This window comes from Pinus tabuliformis, chromosome 4_2, assembly GCF_031772625.1.
Source record: "Pinus tabuliformis cultivar Carrire ecotype Pingquan chromosome 4_2, CPIR1, whole genome shotgun sequence".
NCBI lineage: Eukaryota > Viridiplantae > Streptophyta > Pinopsida > Pinales > Pinaceae > Pinus > Pinus tabuliformis.
The window spans coordinates 230,744,467-230,770,821 of record NC_142304.1 but is presented as its reverse complement, the minus strand read 5'-3'; the positions used below and the strand labels follow the sequence as shown (position 1 = coordinate 230,770,821).

The 26,355-nt window shown below is 34.8% G+C and overlaps 1 pseudogene; it reads left to right on the top strand.

Annotated features, from left to right (window-relative positions):
• Window positions 1–3,728: 3,728 nt before the first annotated feature.
• Window positions 3,729–26,355, top strand: part of LOC149168909 (uncharacterized) — a 36,786-nt pseudogene continuing 14,159 nt past the window's right edge.

Genomic DNA, 26,355 nt, shown 5'->3' with positions numbered 1-26,355 from the left:
AAAATGCTAACTAAAGATTCCATAGCATTCCAATCCTTCTCAGAAGATATGTAACTGGTTGACTCTGAAATGAACAATGGCCTTTTTACTTGGAACAACAAAACAGGAGGTGAGGCCCAGGTCGCCTCCATGTTCGATAGATTTTTTATCTCAGAGGTGCTAATGCTAACAAATAGAGAAATAATAGCTGATTTTCTCCACTTTGGAGGCTCTGATCACTGGCCAATTCAATTAGAAATCAAGGGGATCGATTCTCCCAAGAATAGACCCTTCATATTTGAGAATATCTAGCTCTCCCACCTAGATTTCATTAGCAACATTGAAAAATGGTGGTCCAAAGATTTGCAGATCCAGAGCACTAAAATGTTCCTCCTACATAAAAGACTAAAGCAAATGAAACTTGGACTCAAAGAATTGAACAAGAAGGATTTTGGTAAAAATTGTGAGGAAAAAAAATCAGTGGAAAGCAAACTATAGGAACTAAATCAAGCATTGATCATAGATGGTTCTAATAAAGTAAAAAGTGAGCAAGCTGATAAACGCAACCAAGAATGGGAGAGCCTATGCAAACAAAAGGAAATCTTTTGGATACAAAAGTCTCATGTTCAATGGCTCAAAGAAGGTGAACGTAATACCAGATTTTTCCACAGATCCACCATGGCCAATAGAGCACACAATAGAATCTCTTTGATATTGAATGAGAATGGGGAGCTTCAGACCTCTCATAAGAACATCAATGATGTGTTGGTACAGCATTTTAGAGGTACCACTAAGGAAAATAATCTAGACAGAGAGAAATGCATTAAGAAAATTACAAAAAATATCCCTAAGTTGGTGTTTAAAGAGGAAAATTTTAACCTAAATAAACCAGTAACCAAAGAGGAAGTTAGTGAGGTCATCAAAGATATGAAGAATGGAAAAGCTCTAGGACCAAATGGTTTCAATGTTGACTTTTTTAAGGCCTGCTGGAATGTTGTCAAACAATATATTCTGAATGTTGTGGAGGATTCTAGAAAAAGTAGGACTATCCTGAAAGCCCTCAACACCTCCTTCATCTCCCTGATCCCTAGACAAGATTTAGCCCTGACTGCTGATAATTTCAGACCCATTGCTTTATTCAATGTGGTATACAAAATTATATCCAAGATTTTGGCTAATAGACTCAAACGTCTACTTCCTTCTTTAATTTTAGGGCAACAATCTGGTTATGCGGAAGGCAGACAAATCCTAAATAACATTATTCAAGCCCACGAGGTAGTTCACACGTTAAACAATGAGAGACAGGCTAGTAGGATCATGCAATTAGATATTGCCAAAGCGTATGACAAGGTGAACTGGATCTATATCAAGAAGATCCTTACGGCCTTTGGGTTCGATGACAACTGGGTCAGATGGGTTATGGCTCTGGTAACTTCTTCCAGCTTTTTGATTTTGGTGAATGGCTCCCCCTCAGAGATCTTCTCTCCTTCTAGAGGCCTCAGGCAAGGAGACCCACTCTCTCCCTTTCTCTTTATCCTCATGATGGAAGGATTAGGCAGGTCCATCAAACAAGCCAAAGCCTTGAGAAAGATTAAGGGACTCCAAGTAATGGAGAATGGTCAGGAAATGTTTCACCAACAATTTGTGGATGACACCATGCTGCAAGGTATTCCCATAGTCAAAGAAGCTTCAGAGTACAAAAAAATCCTAAATAACTTTTCCTTTGCTACAGGTATGGAAGTTAATCTCTCCAAATCAAAAACAAAATTCTTAAATACTAACATTGCAATTCAGAGAAATATCTCCAAAATTATGGTCTTTCAAAGGGATTCCCTCCTCTCAAAGTATTTGGGAAATCCCCTTACAGCCAGACCACTACACAAAATTATTTGGGAACTAGTGCTCAACAAGATGCAAGACAAAGTCAAAAAATGGGCTATCAGATCATTAAACCTAGTGGGTAGGTTGATTCTAACAAAGGTCGTTCTACAATCAATCCCTGTTTTCTTTTTATCATCCCTCCCAGCTCCCAAAGGTGTCTTACAATAGTTCAGGAATATCCAGAGAGACTTCCTCTGGGGCAAGAAGGAAACTAGAAAGAAATGGGTCCTTCTTTCATGGGAGAAAATCTGTAAACTCAAATTCATGGAGATCTAGGCTTAGATGATCAAGAGATTCTAAGTAATGTTTTAGGAGCCCAACTTTGGTGGAGATGGGTTAGGGAACTAGAAGCTCAATGGGCTAAAACCTGGAAAGAAAAATATGCAAGGTCATGTCATACAAATAATCTTATAATAATGTATGGAAACATAAAAGGCTCTTATATCTGGAATAAAGCATGGGACAACAGAAGCCTAGTACAAAACAATAGTTTTTTGGAAATGAGAGCAGGAGATCTAGCTCTCTTCTTGGAAGATAAATGGCAATGAAAACCAATGTTGTTAAGAGAGGACTTCATGAGCCTCAAGAAGGAAACAGACTCCCAAGGATTAATCAATGTTAAAGATTTCTGGAGTTTTCCTCATAACTCTGGAAAGTGGAGAAACTTGAGAAGCATAGACTCTAGAGATGAAAACCCCATAAAAATAAAAGCAGAGGAACTCATGAGCGTGTTAAAACAAAGGAATATCTTGGTAACAGATGGGCAGGATCAGTTAAGATGAGGCCTCAATAAAGAAGGCACATTTAATATTAAGGAAGCAAAAAGAATTACCCTGAACCTAGATCCTTGTGTTTCAGCGAAATCCTGGCAACAACTTTCGAGCCACCAAGGGTGGGTGAAGATCAAGATTTTCATGTGGTTAGTTCATCTCAAGAAAATATTAACTTGGGACAATATTTGGAAAAGGGGTGTTATTGGGCCTTCTAGATGTCAGCTATGTGAAGCTCAAGAGGAGACAATGGAGCATATTCTCAACAGTTGCGCCTACACCACCTAGCTGTGGGATTCTTTTGATACCATTTTTCAAGAGACAGACAGAGACAAAGGAAGTATCATTAATACCCTAAACAAGTGGAGAAAAATATTTTCAGAGAATGAGCTGCTTAATTTGGCCTGGACCTTCACACCAAGCTTCATTATCTGGAATGTTTGGAAAGAAAGGAATAAAAGAATTTTGAAGGAAGAAAAAACTATTTCTCTTCGCATGATGGATCTAATATTGAAACAGATTAAGGAAACAGTTTGCACCACTTTGCGCAAATATCCCAAGAATCCTCCCACAAAGAATGAATTAAGAACTCTCAGGCATCTTGGAATGCAAGAGATCATTCCCCAGGGACTAGGCAAAAGGGATAGAGATTTGGAAACGGAAAAGGAGTTCTGGCATCCTCCACCAAAAGCTTATCTGAAATGCAATATTGATTGGGCTTCAAAATGCAACCCTAGAATAACAGTTTATGGAGGGGTGTTAAGAGATGAAGAAGGAAACATAATCTTTACATTCCACTGCCATTTAGGTAAAGCCACCCACAATATGGTTGAATTAATGTCATTGGAACAATGTCTAGAGCTTCTAAATCTAAATCAAAGCTCAAATGTCATTATAGAAGTAGACTCAGAGATATCCATTAACGCGGTTAAGAGAATCAGTTGTGGAACTATGCTGGAGAATGTCTCAAAACACTGGAGACTAATACAAGTGTACCAAAGAATTCAAAAACATCTCCTCAATCTTCGAACTATTAGCTTCAACCATGTTTGACGAAAAGCCAATAAACTAGCGAATAAACTGACCAACCAAGGAGTGATGACATCAGAAAGCAGGATTGAGATGAAGTGGCAGGAGACACCTCAAAGCAGATTTAAAGTTCTCTGCAATGAACAAGTAGTAGAGGACAGAGAAATTTCTATACATTCGGCCAGAGGAAAAGGTACGGAATGATGCTTTCTTAGCAAGTTCAAACCCAATACTCTAGTTGACACCATGAAGAAGGGCCAGCTTAGAGCAGTCACATAATTCCCTGGTGTAAATCAACCACTCTTCTTTTTCCTTCGAATTGTAGCATAGGGATCAATATACAGTCAGCGACAGTCTCCGATGCATGTTCTGAAGCAAGATTTCATGAGGACGGGGAGATCTTTCCAGCGGCAGATATTTTCCTACATTTCTCTTACGGAACGGAAGCCCAGGCACAAAACAGTTTTCAGGTAATCACACAACTTTGGAATGGTAAGTGATATTGGAGTTTTGGGAGCGATTCCACTAGGCTCCCAGCACGTTGCAAGGGTGTGGTAAGGAATACCACCCTCCAATGCACATTAATGAGTGAGCATCTTGGCAAGGTGATTTTTCTCTGAACCATTCAATTTTGGAGAGTGAATCGACAATTAGATTTGGTCGTGCGGTTTTGTGGGGTTGCTAGTAGTATCAGGCCTTTTGAGACAGTGACATGAGGGTTAGCGGGGTTTTACTTTGGGTTAAAAGATCATAATGGCCAATCGAAGGTTTTATCTGAGAGGTTAGCTTTATATTTTGTATAAGGGGGGGTCATATCTATGGCAAACTGCCCTTGGTATCTCCTGAGTCCTTGTAGAAGTTAGGTTTCTCTGTATATGATGTAACATTACTTTTGGTTTATTGAAATGGAAGGATTATCTCTTGCTTCAGAAAAAAAAATGTGAACAACTGTAAAGGAACACTATCAATATAGCATATAAGGAAAAATAAATGCAAAATCAATACACAACCTATAAGAACCTACACTCCTTCAGAAGATAGGATTATCATATGTCAATAGGGTTAGATTCACAAACAACATCCACTTCCAAGTAAAGATATTTGTTTTATGTATATTGTTATTACTGTAAAAGAAATTGACATAAAGCCATAAATTGTAGAGATTATGTCAGAAGAATTGGTTTTGGAAATTTTAAGATGAGAAAGAATGGATTCGAAAATGTTAAAACAAATATGAATATAGACAAAAATTCATTTTCTCCTCTCCTTGATATCAATGAATGTTTCTATTGTCACAACTATGGGCACAAGTCATATGAATGTAAGTTTCAAGACAATAGGTTAACATCTCAGAATATGTATAAAATAATTGGATGAATGCAATGGAGAAAGAATGTAGAAGAAAAGAAACCTGACAAGTGTGACTTAGATTTGTATTCTCAAGGTAAAAATAATAAATGGCATGTGGGTAGTGGTTGCTCTAGACATATGAGAGGAGATAAAGGCAAGTTTTTTTCCCTGAATAAAAATAAAACTAGAAATGTCACATTCGCTAGTAATGAAGTAGGAAGAATTAGAGGAAAGGGTATAGTGAGTCTGAACAATGGAAGAGGAAAGGCTTAAGATGTACTATTTGTAGATGGTCTAAAAAAAAATAGTGTAATTTAGATGTGCGACAAAGGCTGTGGTGTTCTTTTTAGATCTCAAGACTCTATAATAATGTCAACATCTACAAGGAAGGTTCTGGATAAAGGAGTTTGAACTGAGAATAATGTATATATATTGAAAGAAGAGAATGAGGAATGCTACATCATCAAACAATATGAATCCTACCTATGGCATATGAGATTGGGAAATCTCAAGTTTGATCACATCATCAAACTCAACAAGAAGAAAGAGGTCAGAGGTCTACCAATAATAAGAAAAACTTTAAAACATCATTTGCAAGTCATGTCAAATGGAAAAACAAACATGAACATCATTCAATGTCCAAGATAAACTATTAAGAAGTAAGGCCTTGCAGTTAGTTCATATGGATCTATGTGGGCCATCTAGAATAGAAGTAGCAAGAGGAGAACAATATTTCATGATAGTAATCGATCACTACTAAAGATTAACATTGCTGGAATTTCTCAGAAATAAGTCAGAAGAATTTGAGAAATTTAAAACATATAAGGCATTGGAGGAAAATCAAATAGGGTGCAAGATAAAGTGCATAAGTTCAGACATAGGAGGTGAATTTGCATTAGAGGAGTTTGAACACCTATGTAATGAATTTTAGATAAAACAACAATATACTATTCCAGACCCACCACAATAGAATGGAGTTACGGAGAGATAAAAAAGGCATGTTCAACAAATAGCCAAATCCATGATGCAAGAAATAAACATTGCTCAAATCTATTGGGCAAACGCGGTGCATACAATTGTACATATTCCCAATAAGGCACATCTTATACCAAATTGTGATAAGACACCTTATGAACTATGGCACAGGAACCCACAACAATCAAGCATTTTAAAGTATTCAAAACTAAATGTTATATCAAAAGTAATGATGAAAAGCCAGGAAAGCTTGATGCTCGATCTCATGAGGGAATATTTTTGGGATATTCATCAAAAAATAAGGGATATAGATGCTATAATAAAAAACTACATAAGATTGTCGAATCCAAAAATGTAAAGGTTAAAGAAGAGTTACCTAATAAGAAAATGAACACAGGTTTTATCAATCCTCCATATCATCATCATCATATACGTAAGGAGAATCAACTACAAAGTGAAGAATTAGATGATGTTGAGACTCATTGAAAATGACCTTCAAGATACACTCAAAAGAATCACCTTGAAAACCAAATTATTGGAGATAAAAGTTAAGGAGTACAAAGAAGGAGGAAACTAGTAGAAAATTTGAGCAAGTTCATATAACCATGTTGTCAAAGATAGAGCCAAAGAAATTTGAGGAGGAAGGTAAAGAAAAAAGTTAAATAGATGTTATGAACGAGGAATTAGATCAAATTGGGAAAAACGAGACTTGGGAACTAACACCAAGACCTGTCAGAAAGAATATCATTGGTAGAAAATGGGCATTAAAAAATAAGATGAATGAACATGGCCAAGTTGTTAGAAACAAATCCACAAACCTGTGTAAGGGTTACTCATAAATAGAAGAACTTGATTATGAAGAGTCCTTTGCACCAATCGTGAGATTGAAGACAATCAGGATGTTTTTGTCCTTTTCATGCTACAATGATTTCAAGGTGTATCAAGTGGATGCGAAATATTATTTCTTAAATGGTGATCTTGAGGAAGAAGTCTCTATGGAAAAACCTTAAATTTTATCATTGACAAATAATCCTAATTATGTCTGCAGGATAAATAAAGAACTATATGGTTTTAAGCAAGCACCTCGAGTGTTGTACTCTAGACTGGATAGGTACCTTAAAAAATAGGGGTTCAAGAGAGGATGATTTGATAGTAATCTATACATTAAGGCTAATAAAGATGAGTTACTCATTATAGTTGTGGACATGGATGATATTATGTTTGGAAACAATAAGCATCATCTGGTAGAATGGTTTGCTGAAGAGATGAAGACTAAGGTCGAAATGTGTATGATTGGAGAACTTACCTTCTACCAAGGGCTCTAGATCCTACACAAACCCTGGAGGCATATTCATTTCTCAAGAGAAATATCTAAGATATATGTCGAAAATATTGCAAATGGAAGATTGTAAACCTGTCTTAGCCCCCATGACTATGGGATGTAAGCCATGCGTAAATGATGACTCACTTGATGTGGATCAAAAGTAATATAGATCTACTATAGGAATTCTGTTATACATAACATCTTCTCAACTTGATATAATGTTCACAATTAGATTAGTAGCAAGGGATCAATCAACACCCAAACAAAGCCATTTGTTAGTAGTGAAAAGAATATCCAAGTACTTGAAGGGGACTATAGGCTATGGTATATTGCATTCGAAAGTTAAGGATTTTGCATTAACAACATACACAGATGCAAATTGGGTGATTTGTGTGTATGAGAGCAAAAGTACAAGTGGTGGTGCAGTCTACCTAGGAGAATCATTGGGGGAATGACTAAGAGAAAAATAAAGATCGGTGTCTCTATATACTCAAGAAACTGAGTACATAGCAGTTGCAGCCTATTGCACTCAAGTATTGTGGATGAAACAAACACTACAAGACATGAAGGTAGATTTTAATGAATCTATATATGTCAAGTGTGACAATATAAGTGCAATAAGAATTTCAAAATATCCTCTATTCGATTCAAAGACTAAACATTTCCCTATAAATTACCACTTTCGTAGGGAAAAGGTTGTTGAGAAAAAGTGAAGATGGAGTACATACCCAAAAGGGAAAAAATAACAGACATATTTACAAAACCCCTTTACTAAATAACCATTTGAATATCAATGAAACAAGCTAGGGATAGTACCTATAGACTCTCTTCACGAATGTTACTTCAAAAGTAGAACCTGAAGGACTACAAAGCATATGAAAATTAGCACGACCTAAGGGGGATATTATAGGAGAATGAAGGAGTAATGAAGAGAAACCCAAAGCTTATGATCATGACAAGAATTTGAAGTAGTTAAAGAAGTAGTAAGAACAAGAGAATCATCAAAGTGGGAAATAAAGTCATATTCTCTACGAGCTATCAACATCAATCGGGTTCACCATTCAAAAGTCCATTCTTCAATAATTTTTTTTCCTTCACATGTATATATCCGATGCATAAACATGTAAATAAATTTCTACATGTAGTCACAGTACTAGTGCTGCTAAGACAATTGCTTATATATTCAAATCATATTGAAAGAAAGCTAAGCACAAACTATTGTATAATTTCATCATCATTTTTTCTCAAAATGTCTCATTATCTGAATGCATCAGTGTACGTTATGATGATCCCAATTAAACAACTAGTGTATAAAAATATGAGAGCCATTCAATATATTTCCATAAAGCGGAGGAGTTGACTCTATATATGTTTATGTTTGGTTTATTTATGCATTCATCATGAAGCATCATGTGATCTACATTAGAACCTGATCATTGGCAATATTCACGTGAAGACTTCTATTCCAGCAAATAAATTAAATTTTGTACTAGTTTCACTGCATCACTAAGTTTTCTTTAAATCCTTCAGCTTCGTTATTTTGAACACAAAAATTTGGATGCAACAAGAGCTAAAGTGTATGTATCCTCAATAAAAGAAACCTCTTGAAAAACACGAGCAATATAGTGGAAGATGAAGATGAGATAACGATTCACCATCTCATGAGGTTTCGAATGAAAAATCCATACTTAAAAAGATTATAGCTATTCTAAACCATAGAATTAAAATTCAAATAGAACATGCAATTCATGGGCATTCAAAAAAAAAAAAACCTAAGAAAATATGCAAAACAACGATATGTTGAACAAAAGGCTATTATTGCATGCTATTTAAGAATAAATATATTATATTTAAGAAACCTCGCACAGTAATTAGGCTACAACAAGTTATATGAGACAAAATAAATGTGTTTATGGTGTTTAACCATATGGACTGTGATCTGTCAAAGCTCATCATCAAAAGAGGTAGAGACCATCCTTTCTCAGAGAACAACGTGCACAACATTTGCTTTCATATTTTACAAGGGTTGGCGCCTGCAACTAAGTCCTTATCGAGCACCGGAACTCCTTCCTTACCTTGATATGTGGACAATGGATGTTATCATGGTGGAACTCCTCACCGGCTGCCAACTATTTCAAAGGTCTTGGTATCAGATATGTGGATGATGGGCATGGAAAGTGAGTGGTATAAGTCTTGCTCTAATGTAGTGATATAGTGTAAATATCAATGGGCTATCTGTTGGGCATTATAGACATTACCTCCAACTCATGTTAATACATTATACAATTATACATTACAAAGCAATGCTATACATTGATACACTGCAAACCATGTGTTATACATTAATACATTGTAGAGTAGCATTATAGACTAATACATTATAGAGAGACATGATACATGAAAGTGGCCATCTCATGCATTATATGTTACAGTGGGCAGGCTAGGAAGAAACATTATAATTTTGGAGCAATGTCATTATTTCAAAGCATTATTTATTGTTTCTGAGAAACGTTATCATTCCCTATGGAGCAACCTCATTATTATCATTGACAAACTCACATTCAATATAGGCAACATTGTTAATATCAACAACATTAAATGTAACAAGAAATATTTTCATTATTGGTGGCATTATTATCATATCAACCTTAATGGTGGAAGAAAGATCAAATGTGACAAGGCTGTTAATATCGAAATCATCGTTAATATAGGAATCATTGTTAATGTTGACAAGATTTTCAATAGTGACCATGATAATATCAACAATATTGTTAAGCATTGTTGTTAAAATCGGCATTATTGTATGCATTGAATTCAAATGATAATATAATGCGACAGTGATATATGAACAACTCTACATTTCTCAATAGCATTACATTTCTGAGCAACGTTATATTTTAGAGTTGTGTTACATCATGATCAATGTAAATTCTCATGGATAGTTGAACCCTTGGCTGACTGAAATTAATTGTGGGTAATGAAGTTATCTCGGCAAAAAGTGACCTTTTTGGGAATGAGGTTATCTGAGGAATCAACTAGCGGTAGCAATAATCGGAGCCTCCTTTCTTTGAATGAGATATTTTCTCTTGGTTGACTACTAATGATTGTTAGACATTTTTTTGTTAAATGGTGCAATGTACAAATGGTGCAACATAAGAATTGAGATACCTCAAAAACCTCTATAAGGAAACATGAATACCTCAAAAAGAATTCTAAACCAATACCTCAAAAATCCACGAGGGATTCACTGACAAAGCAATACCATATCACGTGCGTTCATATTAGGGCATACAAAATGAGGAAAAAATGAAATAATATATTGAGCATATAATAAGGGCATAAAGGGTTTTTATATGTTGTATAGAAATATGTGTATTACAAGGCTTTGTTTATACAATAAATTGGTCGTGCATAGTCAAAACAAAAGTGGGTTGGAGAAATAGAGGTTCAGGAGTATTGTGGGCGTATCGAGAGTTGGAGGGAGAAAGAAAAAACTATGGTAATGTTAGGTCCATTGTAGCCCAATATTAAAACCTATGGTTAATTTTGACATGCAATTCATGGTAAGGATAAATTATTAAAGTAAAAGTGAAATTCTCCTTTATCTTTCATTTTCATCCTTTTACTTAAATTTTTAACATTACCATGAAATGATTCAGGATCTTTGAGAGTGGTTCCGACATCATTAGATTTAATATGGAGAAAGTATAATTTTATATCTCACTTAAAATCCAATAGACTTATTAGTTTTTCATAATTTCAGGATTGTGGGGATTCCAATGTTTCCATTGGATGTTTTTCATGTACTAAGGTATGGAACTCATATTTAATCAATAGAAACAAGCCCTCTATGTACCTTGATGTTAATGACATTTGTTTTCAAACTAATCTATCATGACCTTACTAAAAGTGTACATGTCACTCAAATAAAATCTTGACTTGACATGCAAAGTTTTTTCTATCTTATGTTAATGCTTAGAGGGTGATATTAATGACAAAGATCCTAAGGTAGACAATGATTTTTATTATATGTAGTTATTTGTTGTAGCATTATTTTTTTGGATGTTAGAGGCCATACATAGCCTATTTCTTGATGTATTGTTTATTAGAAGATGGATTGAACTTGATGTTATTTAGGTTATGTGAACCCTTACATGTTATATAAATGAGAACTTGTAATTTGTGGACATGTGGTTGATGAAAATTATAACTACTAGATGAATGATGTTATATGTTTTAATCCATGTTTTTATGTTTTTTATCACAAATTCATCCTTCTACAAGATTTTGTTGAGCTATGGAGAGCTCCAGTTCATCTTTTGATGGAGACAAACTTACTTGGCACTCTTACCATGCAACTGTGGTGCACTAGGTGTTAAGGTTAGGGATATGATTTCACAAAGTCCAACAAGATAGGATTTTTCATGTGTCCATGTTCATTGTACTTTTTATCCTCTTCCTATTCTATAAGTGATATGAAAGGTGTGCCATTGTGCTGATTATGGAGGTTTTATTTTTAACTATTTTATTCTATCTTTTCCAATATTCAATATAAGATAGACGCAATTGAGAGCTCAAGTCTATGTATTTTCCTTTCAAATTTTCCATAGCATGTATTTTTAAATCGACCAACTTATATCTGCCTCCTTTTTACTGAAACGTTCAAGATTTCAACTACCTAGTATTTAGGTTATTCTTTCTAGGTGGAAAATCTTATTACCATTGTTAATGAAAATGAAGGGATATAAATATAATGGTATATAAAAAAATTTAATGAAAAAATGGATACCTACAATACCTAGTGAAATTAGGGGCCTTTTAAATTCGGAAGGTGTATTGGGTTAGTATTAGTAGGGGGTTAAATAATGTGATTTTTAGAGGTATTTTTCAATATGTAGTGAAATTAAGGGTATTGTTAAGTATGCCACAAACGCACGTGCTATGTTAGAGGTTAATTCAGTGGAGCCCCTATGCAAAAATATTATTAAATGGTGCAACATATATGGTGCAATGTAAATGGTGCAACATAATAATTTCTATCTTATTACCAACTAGTAAGCCAAGGCCCAAATAACTGCTTTTGTTCCAATGATGAACTAGTTGTGTGATGCCAAGCCATTTTAGATTCGTTCCATTAGTGAAATTTCAAGTCTCTATCATAAGTGATGCTACATAAGCAAGCCATTGTATAATATTTAACCTCAAATAATGCAATGCCATATAATTCACATAGGGAAGATGACATTGTTTTCGTGTCATAAAGTTAACACTAATGAGGATGTGATGATGCTCATGTAGATGTGATTTTATACCATTGCATATGTAGTGAGAATCATATTGTTTCAATATGACACAGAACATAAACCAAGTCTCTACAATATGATGATTGCCAGAGCCTCTTCAACGAATGTGAATCACACACAAAATTATACAGTGAGCCTCCTACAAGATTATCCTCCAAATATTGTAATTAATTCCATTTCTAGAATATATATAAGAGACAGCATATCAATGAGTGTAATGAGATTGTGATGTGTCATAAATAATAAGGACTAGTTGATATAGCAGACTCATTGTGGAGATTTAATGTTTTTTTGGAGTTCCCTTTTCAACACTTGTGCAAACTTAAATCTTGGTTAGAGTTTCTTCTTGAACAACTTTTAGACTCAAAACATTGTTGAAGCAACAATGTTGAAAACATCTATGAAGACACTTTTATATTACTGCCTGAAGACATCCTGGAGCCTTTAAATAAGATTGGAAACCACTGAAGCAACCTCTTGAGATCAACCTAAAGCATGTGTTGAGGATTCTTTTTCAAGCAATCATTGGAGATCTTGGAGGAGTCCTTTGGCAAATACTTGTTGAAACTGGTTTGTAACAAATGACAATAGAATATTGGAATCTATAGTTTGTTATTTCTAGTCTTTCAGAATATATAATTTCAGATGGTCACACAAAGTCGTCTCTCCATAGTATTTTTGCAATATTTTATAGAGTATTCCCACAACAATATTTAAGGGCTATAGAGAAGTGTTCATTTACAGACTACAAGACATTTATAACCCCTTCTGATTGATTTCAAAGGGGGAGGTAAGTGGAGGTTACAGGAAAAAATGAGAAACTAGCAGAGGCTATGGCCAGCAAGGAGAAATATCTTTCAGGACAAAAGGAAGAGGATGAATGAGTTGCCATCAATACCAAAGGGGGATATTGTTGGAAATATTGGCGTTTATGTCAAGTTACGTTGATATATTATTGTCGATAAATTTTATTGATGTGACTAACCTCATTGATGATAATTTAAGCTAAATGGAAAATTTACATAAATGTTAAATGTTGAATATAAAAGGTTGAAAGTGATGTGAACTACAAAGGCTATGCTAATCAATGTAAAGGCTAAACATTGAGACAAAGCTTGAAATACATACATTTCTTTGACATAAAATGTAGATAATCCAAATATATTTTGTCTCGTGTAATTATTACTGAATGAGATATTAGTTCATCTCTAATTTATTTTACAAATAATTTTCATAATTGAAAATGAAAAGAAAATCTTGTGAGCATGTTTGGAAGTCCAAGAGACTATGGTTCACTTCATATTCCTCCAAAGAATACAAACAACCAAAAGGACTTTCTTATAAAAAATATAGTGTAGAATGAAATTGGTTATTCTCTTTTTAATGGGTGTGGTCTGCATCAGAGAATGAATGAGAAGTAGCAGAAGAGAAGAAGAGTGAAAAGAAGAAGAAATACAACATAAAACTTGACAACGGAATTGGATATGAGGTAACCAACATTTGTGACTTGATAAATTTATGTTCTTTTCTAACTTGTAGCTTGAAAAATAAAATGTTGTAGCATGTTGATGTAGGAGCCTCCCGTGGGTTATATCCTATAGATAACTTGTGGGAGTTGGAGCTTCATTTGATGTAGGAGCCTATTGTAGGTTGGAACCTACAAAAATCTGATGTAAATGGGAGTAGTAGCTTACTTTCACATCACTTGTAGCCCAAAGTTTGTGTTATTCTCCGTTTGGGGTTTTCACATATATTTGGTGTCTTCATATGTTTAATTCTTGGGTGTTGTGTGAATGCTTTGAATTCTTGGTAAACAAATCTCCAAACCTCTCTACCTGAAAACTAAAAAAGGAATTCAATAACTATTAAGCACAACCATAAATCATTAACCGTAGAAGAAGAATAATAAGTTGAGAAAAATAAAGAATTTAAATTACTAATTCACCCCCACCTCTCAGTAATTTCCCATATTAAGTATTAGAGAATGCACATGCTGTTGAAACTATTAAGTATAAAAAATATGTATTTCTTTCCCTTCCCATTCATTGGTAAATATCACATAGAATCCATGGAAATCATTTCCTAAGTATGACTGTATAGGTAAAGGATGGTATAAACCCTATTTATTGCTACTAGGAATTATAGTACAACAAAGTACACAACCTCTAATGTACCTTGCTACATATTCTTGCATTTTGCGCCAATACACATACCTCTACATGTTGGAAACTATCTTCCCAATAGCAAAGTTCCCTGTAACCTTGGAGGTGTGAGCCTCCCTAATAAGTTATAGTTGCTCACTTTTAATTACATGAAGGTTATCAAACCTTTATAGTAACCCATTTTGGAGATGATAGTTAACCTTTCTGTCACCTTCTTTTAGATAATCTATCTCTATAGATTTTTAAATACCACCATAAATTCCTTATCTTTTGTGTATGTATATTTTTGTGCATCATTAGCAAAAGGCTCATTTTTCAATGGAAGTGGAATTTAAAGCATGCAGAAAGATTTTTTTTGTGATTCCTTGTTATATTTTATGATTACTTGAAATCAGCGTAAGAATCCCATCCACATGTAGTGTCTAATGTGTTCCATCTTACTATATGTGTGCAAAGATTATAGTAATTGTTGATATGTGTGGATGGGGGTTTCATTTCCCATCTAATAGTGTTCCCACATTTTAATAGCTTGTATCAAGGCATAAAACTCCTTGTACATAGGAAGTTGAGAATTTACTAATGAAATACATCATAATGGTAGCATTCAATCCTTCCTCTTTGAATTAAGAGCATTCCCATGACATACCCACTTTCATCTAGCTTCACCTCAAAAGGATTTTGCAATTTTAGTAATGCAAGGACTAGTTCTTGATTGGTTTTCTTTTTCAATTATTTAAAGGCGTTATACCAACTCTTTTCTAACAATAAACACTTCCCCCTCATTATTATGGCATGGAGTAGTGTAGATACTATTCAAAATTAATCTATGAACTTTTGTAGGTATTGGGATACCCCAATGAAACTTCTAACTCTAAACACGTTTGTAGGAACTAACCACTTCATGTTGGCGTTCATATCCATAGGATCTATATTAATATTCTTTCCACCAATGACACACCAAATACTACTGGGAAAACTAATATTTCTTGAGATTTTCCAATAGTTAATGTTATTTCAATTTCCCTACCATCTACATCAAGTGGGATATGTTCTTGTCGCACGTAGCACTCTAGGACTATATATCATTAAAATAAATTATAACAAATAAATATAGATAAGGGAATAGTAAATCATTCAGTAGTCTCATAAACATAGTTGATGTATTGCATAAAACCAATGGCATGACTGACCATTGATATAAACTTTTTCTTTTTTGAAGGTCATCTTCTAGTGTACTATTCTTTGACTTCAACATCGTTGTGATATCCTAATATGAGATATAGCTTGATGACATTTTTTTGTGATGAATATAATCTAATGAGTCATTATTCCTAGGCAAAGGTTACATGTTCTTGAGTGTAATCTTTTCTATTGCTTCATAATTGATGCAATGATTTTCCAAGTGCCATCCTTCATTAGTTCCATTATGATGCATGACCCACAAGGTGAAGAAATTTCTTGAATAACATCATGCTCCAATAGTTATCGCAATTTCTTATTCATTTTATCCACTTCTAGAACAAACTATCTATACAACCAAACATTCGACAATGGAGAGTACAGAAATAAATTAAATTTTTTCTCCACTTCCCTTTTGGGTGGTACCCCTTTGGGCTCTTGGTACACTCCCTTTATATGCTTGTAGCAATCATTCAAGTTGTTGTGTCCCTATAATACTAGTGATTACCCCATTACTATTGTAGTTATACCCCTTATTTATATTGTTGTGCCCCCATTACCCCCATATTGTTATTAATTTGCCCATAGAATCCCTCTATTGTTATTTTTGTGGCTTTATATTATTATTGTTAGGTTGGCTGGATTATATTGTGACTCCATAGACTCCTATATATAGAAAGGAGGTTTTGTTATTTGAATCATCCAAGAATTGTTCATTTATGTAATGTAAAGGAGGTTGCCCCCTCGAAGAGGCGAATTCTAAGGCGTGGATCTCTCTTTTCTATCTTTTTGTGAGCTGGTTTCATAACATTTGGTATCATAGCTTTGGATTCTAGGGTTTCGCTGCTCCAAACAGGTCATCGTGGCATTTTCGCTATAACTTTTTTTTCTGTGACGTTTCAGAAGTTGCAAAAAAAAACCCATTTGAGAAGAAATCGCGCTGAACCTTGGGTCTAAATTTCAAAGCTTTTCGTGCGATATTTTCGGAGATATGATCTCAGGAAGTTGGTCTTTTTGCAGACTCCTGAATTACACTCAAAACAGGTGACCTGGGGAAAATCGTCATAACTTTCTTTCTGAGCATCGGATTGAAATTTCGTAAGAAGGTACAGAAACAGGACGGACTGTAGTTTTCTTTTATATACTTTTAGAGTCAAAGGTTGAAACAGTCACACGTGGCACTTCATACAAGTTCGCTCTACTGAACTAGTCTATAATCAGGTCACTACGGGAGATTGTGCATAACGCTTTCTTGGAGAATCCAATTTGGTTCAGACTAGTGGCATTGGAAAGAGGACACACAAGGCTACAATAGGTCACACTTTCAAAACTGGATGATTCGAAATTACAGAGGTACATCAAATTCAATATCAGGCTTCTACAAAGTAAAAAAAGGTGTGTAGTTTTTATTTTTTATTTTTGGATAAGCTTGGTTTGAAGGAATTCAAAGGGCCTAGTAAAGCATTATTATCGGTAACTGATGCCCCGAGGAAAGAAAATGAAAACACCTAGTAAGGAACCTGAAAGCTCTAGCGTGACTCATGAAGAAGAGGAAGAAATGCTACATGATATATCAAAATTACAAGAACAAGTGCAACAAATGTCACGCTCACAAAAGCTAACAGATGCTAAGATAAATGGCGTGGAATATAAGATAAAGGGCATGGAAGCTAAGATGGACGATCTGAAGATAGATTTGAAGACAGATTTGAAGAAAGACATGGCAAATTTGAAGACAAACATGGCAGATTTGAAGACAGATTTGACAAATTTTCTACAAGAGATACTTACTAATGGTGAAAAGGTTGTAAACGAAACTCATGATGTGAACAAAAGTAATTTTAATCATGATTCCATAGATTCTAATGTTGGATCAAAGGCCCACCATATTCCAAAAATCAATATGAGGAAGTTTGATGGCAAGGATCCCGCCACTTGGATATTACAGATGGAGCAGTTCTTCGATCTCAATAATGTGCAAAACACACAAAAGGTACGTATGGGAACTTTATATTTGGAACCAAATCAATTTGTATGGTATCAATGGCTTTTCTCTTGTAAACAATTTATCACTTGGGCAATTTTTACGGAAGAATTGATAGCACATTATGACGATACAAAAAGCAACACTTTTTTTAGCCAATTGATAAGTCTCAAACAAAAGGGTTCAATAATGGAGCACATTGAGGAGTTCCAAAAATTGAACATAAGGGTAAAAGATATTTCAGAGCAGCATAGGATTGATGTGTTCATAGGGTCTTTAAAGGATAATATCCAACATGATGTTCAACTTTGGGAACCTGATTCATTAGAGAAGGCATTTAGGTTAGCAAGAAAAATGGAAAGCAAAATTATGGCAACCAGGAAGCATACCACTCACAACTATAAAGACGGAACTGCAGTTGCCCCTAGTCTTCCACAACCTATAAGGTTGACACCACAACAATTGGAAGAAAAAAGAGCAAAAGGGCTTTGTTATAGTTGTGATAGCAAATACACTAAAGGTCATAAGTGTACTGAGAAGAAATTATTCTACATAGATTGTGAAGAGAAAGAAGAAAAGGAGAAAGAAAGGTCAAAAGAAGAAGATATACTCCAGGAACAAAGCCTAGATGAAGAACAAATAAATCCAACCATATCTTGTAATGCATTGGCGGGAATTACCACTCCTCAAACCATCAAGATAGAAGGACAAATCAAGAAGAAAAAGGTGATAGTGTTGATTGATTCAGGAAGCACCCACAATTTTATTCATTGTAGGGTAGCAAAAGAATTGAATTGCTTCCTATATCTAGCACCAGAGTGTCAAGTGATGATTGCAAATGGAGGAACAATAAATTTCTCTGGAAAGTGCCAATATCAAGCTATCCATGGGAGAATATGTATTGACTAGCCCAATGCTTTCCATTCCAATGGGAGGTGCTGATGTTGTACTAGGAGTCCAATGGCTACAATCCTTGGGTACAATAGCTTTTAATTTTCAAGAACTTTTCATCAAATTTTCTGTGGAAGGAAAGGAAGTTGAATTAAGGGGTATTGCAGGGAAACCAGGAAGGATAATCAGCTCTAATGGTATGACAAAGCTTCTAAAAAGGAGCAAAGGGGTGTAATTGCACAATTATGTTCGCTAGATGTTTCCACATTAGAATCATCTATTTCTCCAGATCTCCAAAAAGTCCTGGACAATCATTCCAAGGTATTTGAGACTCCCAAAGGTCTCCCACCTATGCGTGATCATGATCATGCTATTCATCTGATTCCAGGAAGTGTTCCTCCAAACATCAGGCCGTACAGATATCCCTATGTCCAAAAAAGTGAAATTGAACGTATGGTTGCAGAAATGCTAGAGGCTGGTATAATTCAACCGAGTCAAAGTTCTTTCTCTGCTCCAGTAGTATTGGTGCACAAGAAGGATGGATCATGGCGCATGTGTCCGGATTATAGGGAGCTCAACAAGCTCACTATTAAAGATAAGTTCCCCATTCCTGTCATTGATGAATTACTGGATGAATTGCATGGATCAATTTACTTCACCAAGTTGGATCTTCGTTCAGGATATCATCAAATCAGAATGAAGATTGAAGACATTCTGAAAACGGCATTTAGAACTCATGAGGGTCATTATGAATTTTTGGTCATGCCTTTTGGCCTTACCAATGCACCTTCAACATTTCAAGGTTTGATGAATTCAATTTTCAAACCATTCCTTAGAAAATTTGTGTTAGTATTTTTTGATGATATACTTATCTACAGCAAGTCTTGGAAGGATCATGTTGAACATGTTGACAAGGTGCTACAACTATTGGAAGAGAAACAATTATATGCAAAAAGATCCAAATGTTTCTTTGGAGTCCAGGAGGTGGAATATTTGGGTCATATTGTATCTCATGAAGGAGTTAAGGTAGACCCTAGCAAAATTAAAGCCATTAAGGAATGGAAAATCCCCACATCCATAAAGCATTTGCGCGGATTTCTTGGGTTGACAGGGTATTATCGCAAGTTTGTTAAGAATTATGGGAGAATAGCAGCACCTCTAACAACATTATTGAAGAAAGATGCATTTTCATGGACTCTGGAAGCAACAAAGGCCTTTGAACATCTTAAAGAGGCAATGTGCCAAGCACCGGTCTTAGCTACACCGGACTTCACAAAAACCTTTATTGTGGAATGTGATGCTTCAGGAAATGGAATTGGTGCTGTTCTAATGCAAGATGAAAGACCCATTGCTTTTGAAAGTCGTCCAATCAAGGGAAAGTTTTTAAGCAAAGCTATTTATGAGAAGGAAATGTTGGCAATACTCCATGCACTTAAGAAATGGCGACCCTACCTAATGGGAAGACACTTCAAGGTAAAAACAGATCATGATAGCCTTAAATACTTTTTAGAACAAAGATTATCCTCTGAAGAGCAACAAAAGTGGGTCACAAAGATGTTGGGTTATGACTTTGAAATCATCTACAAAAAAGGGAAGCAAAATGTGGTGGCAGATGCACTCTCAAGAAAGGATGAGGATGTGGAAGCATTGTTGTGCACTATTTCTATTATCCAACCAGATTGGATAAATGAAGCAAGGGAGGAATGGAAGAATGACGAAGAAGTGTGGGCACTTATTCGAAAGCTACAACAAGATTCCAGTACGTCTGATACATTTAGCTGGAAAAATGATTCGTTATGGTACAAAGATCGCTTATACCTCTGTAAGAATTCCCAGCTAAAACAAAAGATTCTTATGGAATTGCACACTTCTCCCTTAGGAGGGCACTCAGGATTTTTAAAAACTTACCACAGGGTTAAGAAGGAATTTTTTTGGGATGGCCTTAAATCAGATATTCAAAAGTTTGTGGCAGAATGTTTGGTTTGCCAACAAAATAAAGTTGAAACAATTAAGACACCGGGTCTATTACAACCTTTATCCATTCCAAGCCAACGTTGGGAGGAGGTTTCAATGGATTTTATCACAGGTTTACCCAAGTCTGAGGGAAAGAGTGTCATCATGGTGGTAGTTGACAGACTTACCAAGTATGCACACTTTTGTGCATTATCACATCCATTTAAAGCCAGTACAGTTTCTACTGCATTTATGGAAACAATTCAAAAGCTACATGGAAACCCAAAGATTATTGTAAGTGACAGAGATCCCATTTTCACTGGAAATTTTTGGACAGAATTATTTTCTTGTCTTGGTACTCAGTTAGCTCATAGCTCATCTTATCATCCTCAATCTGATGGGCAAACTGAGATAGTAAACAAATGTTTGGAAGGATATCTTCGTTGCTTTGTATCTGATAAACAGACACAATGGGTCAAATGGTTGCCTCTGGCTGAATGGTGGTATAACACTTCCTTTCATACAGCAACAAAAATGACCCCATTTATGGCACTTTATGGGTATCAACCACCATCCATCACATCATATTTAAGAGAAAATTCTAAGGTTCAGGTAGTGGAACATCACATCGAACATCAACAACAAGTCCTCCAACTCTTAAAGGATAACCTTGTGTTGGCACAGAATAGAATGAAACAACAGGCAGATCAACATCGCAGTGAAAGAAGTTTTGATGTAGGTGATTGGGTATTCCTACGGCTACAACCATATAAGCAAATGTCCCTCAAGCAAGCTAAGAAGGATAATAAATTATCACCAAAGTATTATGGTCCGTACAAGGTGTTGCAAAAGATTGGTACTATGGCATACAAATTGGAGCTTCCTGCAGCTTCTCGATTGCACCCAGTTTTCCATGTTTCATGCTTAAAGAAGGTTATAGGCGACAAGCTCCCAGTTCAAACAATATTGCCAGAACTTGACGAGGAAGGAAAAATTATATTGGAACTGGAAGCAGTTATAGAAACAAGAACTCGACAGCTATGAAATCGATCAATTTCAGAGTACCTTATCAAGTGGAAGAACTTATCCGCTGAAGATTCCACATGGGAGGATGAGAATTTTATGCAGAAGTATCCTGAACTACTCAAGCGTTGAGGACAACACTTTTTTGAAGGAGAGGGGCATGTTGGGTCCCTATAATACTAGTGATTACCCCATTACTATTGTAGTTATACCCCTTATTTATATTGTTGTGCCCCCATTACCCCCATATTCTTATTAATTTGCCCATAGAATCCCTCTATTGTTATTTTTGTGGCTTTATATTATTATTGTTAGGTCGGCTGGATTATATTGTGACTCCATAGACTCCTATATATAGAAAGGAGGTTTTGTTATTTGAATCATCCAAGAATTGTTCATTTATGTAATGTAAAGGAGGTTGCCCCCTTGAAGAGGCTGAATTCTAAGGCGTGGATCTCTCTTTTCTATATTTTTGTGAGCTGGTTTCATAACATATATGTTCTTGTCACACGTAGCACTCTAGGACTATATATCATTAAAATAAATTATAACAAATAAATATAGATAAGGGAATAGTAAATCATTTAGTAGTCTCATAAACATAGTTGATGTATTGCATAAAACCAATGGCATGACTGACCATTGATATAAACTTTTTTCATTTTTGAAGGTCATCTTCTAGTGTACTATTCTTTGACTTCAACATCGTTGTGATATCCTAATATGAGATATAGCTTGATGACATTTTTTTGTGATGAATATAATCTAATGAGTCATTATTCCTAGGCAAGGGTTACATGTGCTTGAGTGTAATCTTTTCTATTGCTTCATAATTGATGCAATGATTTTCCAAGTGCCATCCTTCATTAGTTCCATTATGATGCATGACCCACAAGGTGAAGAAATTTCTTGAATAACATCATGCTCCAATAGTTATCACAATTTCTTATTCATTTTATCCACTTCTAGAACAAACTATCTATACAACCCAACATTCGACAATGGAGAGTACAGAAATAAATTAAATTTTTTCTCCACTTCCCTTTTAGGTGGTACCCCTTTGGGCTCTTGGTACACTCCCTTTATATGCTTGTAGCAATCATTCAAGTTGTTGTTATGTACTTTCGTAGACTACTCTATAGTTCATCCTTCCTGATTGACTCACCACTAGAGAAGTATTCTTTCAACAAAAGTAAAATTGATTTCTTGCTAGAATTCATCGGCTTCTTGTCTTGGAACTTACCAATGAAATATTGGACTTTAATTTATGCATCTCAGTTATTGAAGATTTCCCATTCTTGATGAGGAAGTAATCAATCTATCCATTGATGAATATTTATCCCTCATATACATGTATATCCTCCCAAACATGACTATGCATACATTAAGTTTCAATACATCTATATCTACTTCATTAATATAATCAACAATTATAGCAAAAATATGATGCATTGTTTTCTTACCTTGATATTTATGTCCATATTTACAAACCCTAATGTATATAGTCTATGATTCTCATGAAACCCTAATCAAATTTTATTCACCAAATACATTGCAGTGACACTATCTTGCCACATTGAGTTGAACAATGCATCTATCTTGTTATTCAAACCCTATAACTTGACATGGAAGAGTTTGGTCATCTGCTTCTCTTCTTAGTGATGAATGATACTCAAATTCATCTATTTTTTGCCCTAACATGAAAACAAAAAACTTATCCAAGATGAATATACTTTCCACCTTATTACTTGAACTTGTCACTATAAGATTAATTTTCTTTGAATCGATATTGTGGTTATTTGAGTTTAGAATTGAATGTACTTTCCATCACTCCTCCTTAGTGTTACCATCTATGATACATTGGCTACAACGGTTATTGTAGATATTGTCTTCCTATCCTTTCCCCTTTCCTAGTTCTTCATCCCTCCTTAGAAGATTCCTTTTGCTCCTCATTATTTAAACCACTTGGATTCCCTTTAATTTTGGATATTCATTCAATATACTACAGTTATACACATTCCTCTTCCATTATTCTTAGGTTGAAAGGAATCATTCACTTTCATATATGGCCCTGTGGACACCCTATATAACTTAGGAATACATCTAGGCTAATGAGAGGGATACCCAACATGATTCCCATATTATTGACCTTTATGGTGTAATCATATAAAATATACCCCAATCTATACCTAAAATAGTGTGATAGGATTGATATTTCCTCTATATACCTAAAAGGGTAAAATTATGACTTAATGAGGGTTTTGAATTACTCCCACTTAGTTTTTGGTGGATGAACCTATAGCCTAAGTGTTTATGTATGACTTTTTGCCTAAGTGATAGAATGGCCCTCTAATATTAGTCTAAAAAATGATATTTTTTGCTCCATATTGATATAGTGATGCCTAACTCAAAATAAATTTATAATAGTCCCAGCTAGTTATTCGATTTAAACATATAAATGTCACCTTTTTATGTATTTGTTTCCACCTTCAATTCCTTATTAAATAGGGATCCTAAATAGCTGATGGCATTCGAACATGGACACTCATTCTCAGCTTCTTCCCTTCACTCACATTTTTGGATTTTCATGGTCTCTGGATTTCATCTATGATTTCACCTCTATGTTGGAACCTCCATCTTCTCTAATTACAAGTTTTTTTATATAGCTTCCATAAGGAGGTTCATGTTGCAAATGATGTTAGTGGCTTGTGATTCCAGCCTTATGAATCCATATTTTGTTAGATCATGAGAGTTATTGTGAATAAACCATTAGACGTGTTTATGGTTTTGCATCTTTCTACTTAAGCCACTTCACAGATTCCTTATAACTTTCAAAAATATTCGCTAAACAAACATAATCCCATACCAATATGATTTATGGACTACCATAGTTATTCAACTACAATTTCTCACGGCAATAAAATTACCAAAATATTTCTTACTAATATGATATATTTTGGTCGATTTATTTTCCTATGTTTATTAACATATAAAAGGTGGAAAATTTCATCGAATAGTGTATATAAACCACATTAGTCTATGTGATTATGCTAGCTAATAGCCAACATGTGTGGGGTGGATTCATTGACTATGGTTAACCATGGTTGATGAGGGTTGATGAGGTTGATCATGGTTGATGAGGTTGACCATCGTCAAGATTACATTAATGTTAATGGTAATGTTACATCAATTGTTGAAGTGCATTGATGGGGTTGACAATGGTTAAGGAGGGTTGACCATTATTTAACATATTCAACCATATAGATCCTAATTGGTCATTATAGTTCTCCATTTTCAACCATAGAGACATTTGTTTACCATGTTCAACCATTCTAGCCATGTTTGACCATGTTTTACAGTTAGGAATCGATAGAGCATGGAATGTTCTATGTTGAGAATGGTTGACCAAAGATAACCATGGTTGATCATGGTTGAAAAACGTTGACCATGGCTAACCAATTTTTCTTTAGATTCCAAATTCTTTAGAAACATGAATTTTCTGCATATTTAATTAAATTCAGTAAAACATCATTGGCATTATGAAAAATGTGTTGTCCTTAAAGGGAACCTACTTAATAAAGATTTTGACATGATGGTAGTAGGATGAGTATTCATGTTAGTACATATTCATGTTGAATATGCATGTTCTATGAAGCAAAGCCACTTACATACATGGGTTTAGTGAAGAAAAGTAGTGTACAGTTTATGCACGATGGTGTTCTAAATACTAGGGTTTTTAGCATGGTATTGGCCCATAGTGATGAGTGCAACAAAAGATATTTGGTCCCGTCAAATAATAGCATTAGTATAACTACAGAATTGCCTTAAGGTATTAGCTAAGGCCTAATCTATATAAGGAGATGGAGATTAAAGTGTTTCTTGTGCATGTAATGGGTTATTGATGAATTGTTTATTTTGAAATAAGTGTGCATGCAAAAGTGTGATGATGGATAAGATCTTATAGATCTAAAATAACTATGAGTTGAATAACCTGCTTATGAGATGATAGATTTGTGATGATGAGGTAATGTATGTATTTTACATTATATACCAAGATCTGGGGTTTGAATGATGTTCTATTCTGCAACAAAGATATGATTACGTTGTTACAGATCTATAAGCAAGTTTTCCTCAAAGATATCATGTACATACAAAAATCTGCTTCTAGGTAATCATGTATCAATTTTGCAGTATGGACAGATATGTACGCAAGTATGATTATTAAAATGCATGTATATATACGGAATTGTCTTATAAATGTCACGTACATATTCTATGGTTTTGCAGTCTCAGCTAATGATTAGGATTGACTTATTCTGTTATGTTTTCTGTTGTCTATCAACGATTTCTCTTTCATGATAATCTATGTGTGACAGTTCTGGTTGAGCTGAGTGGTTTGTGGAATGATATGTTGACTCAAGATGATGTTGTCATGTGAAGATTTGTATATGTTTAGCAATCTATAGTGCAGTGATTCAGATTCAGGGTTTGGTATTTTGAGATCTGTATGCAAGCTTTCTTAAGGGAAATCACATATATACACATATATTCC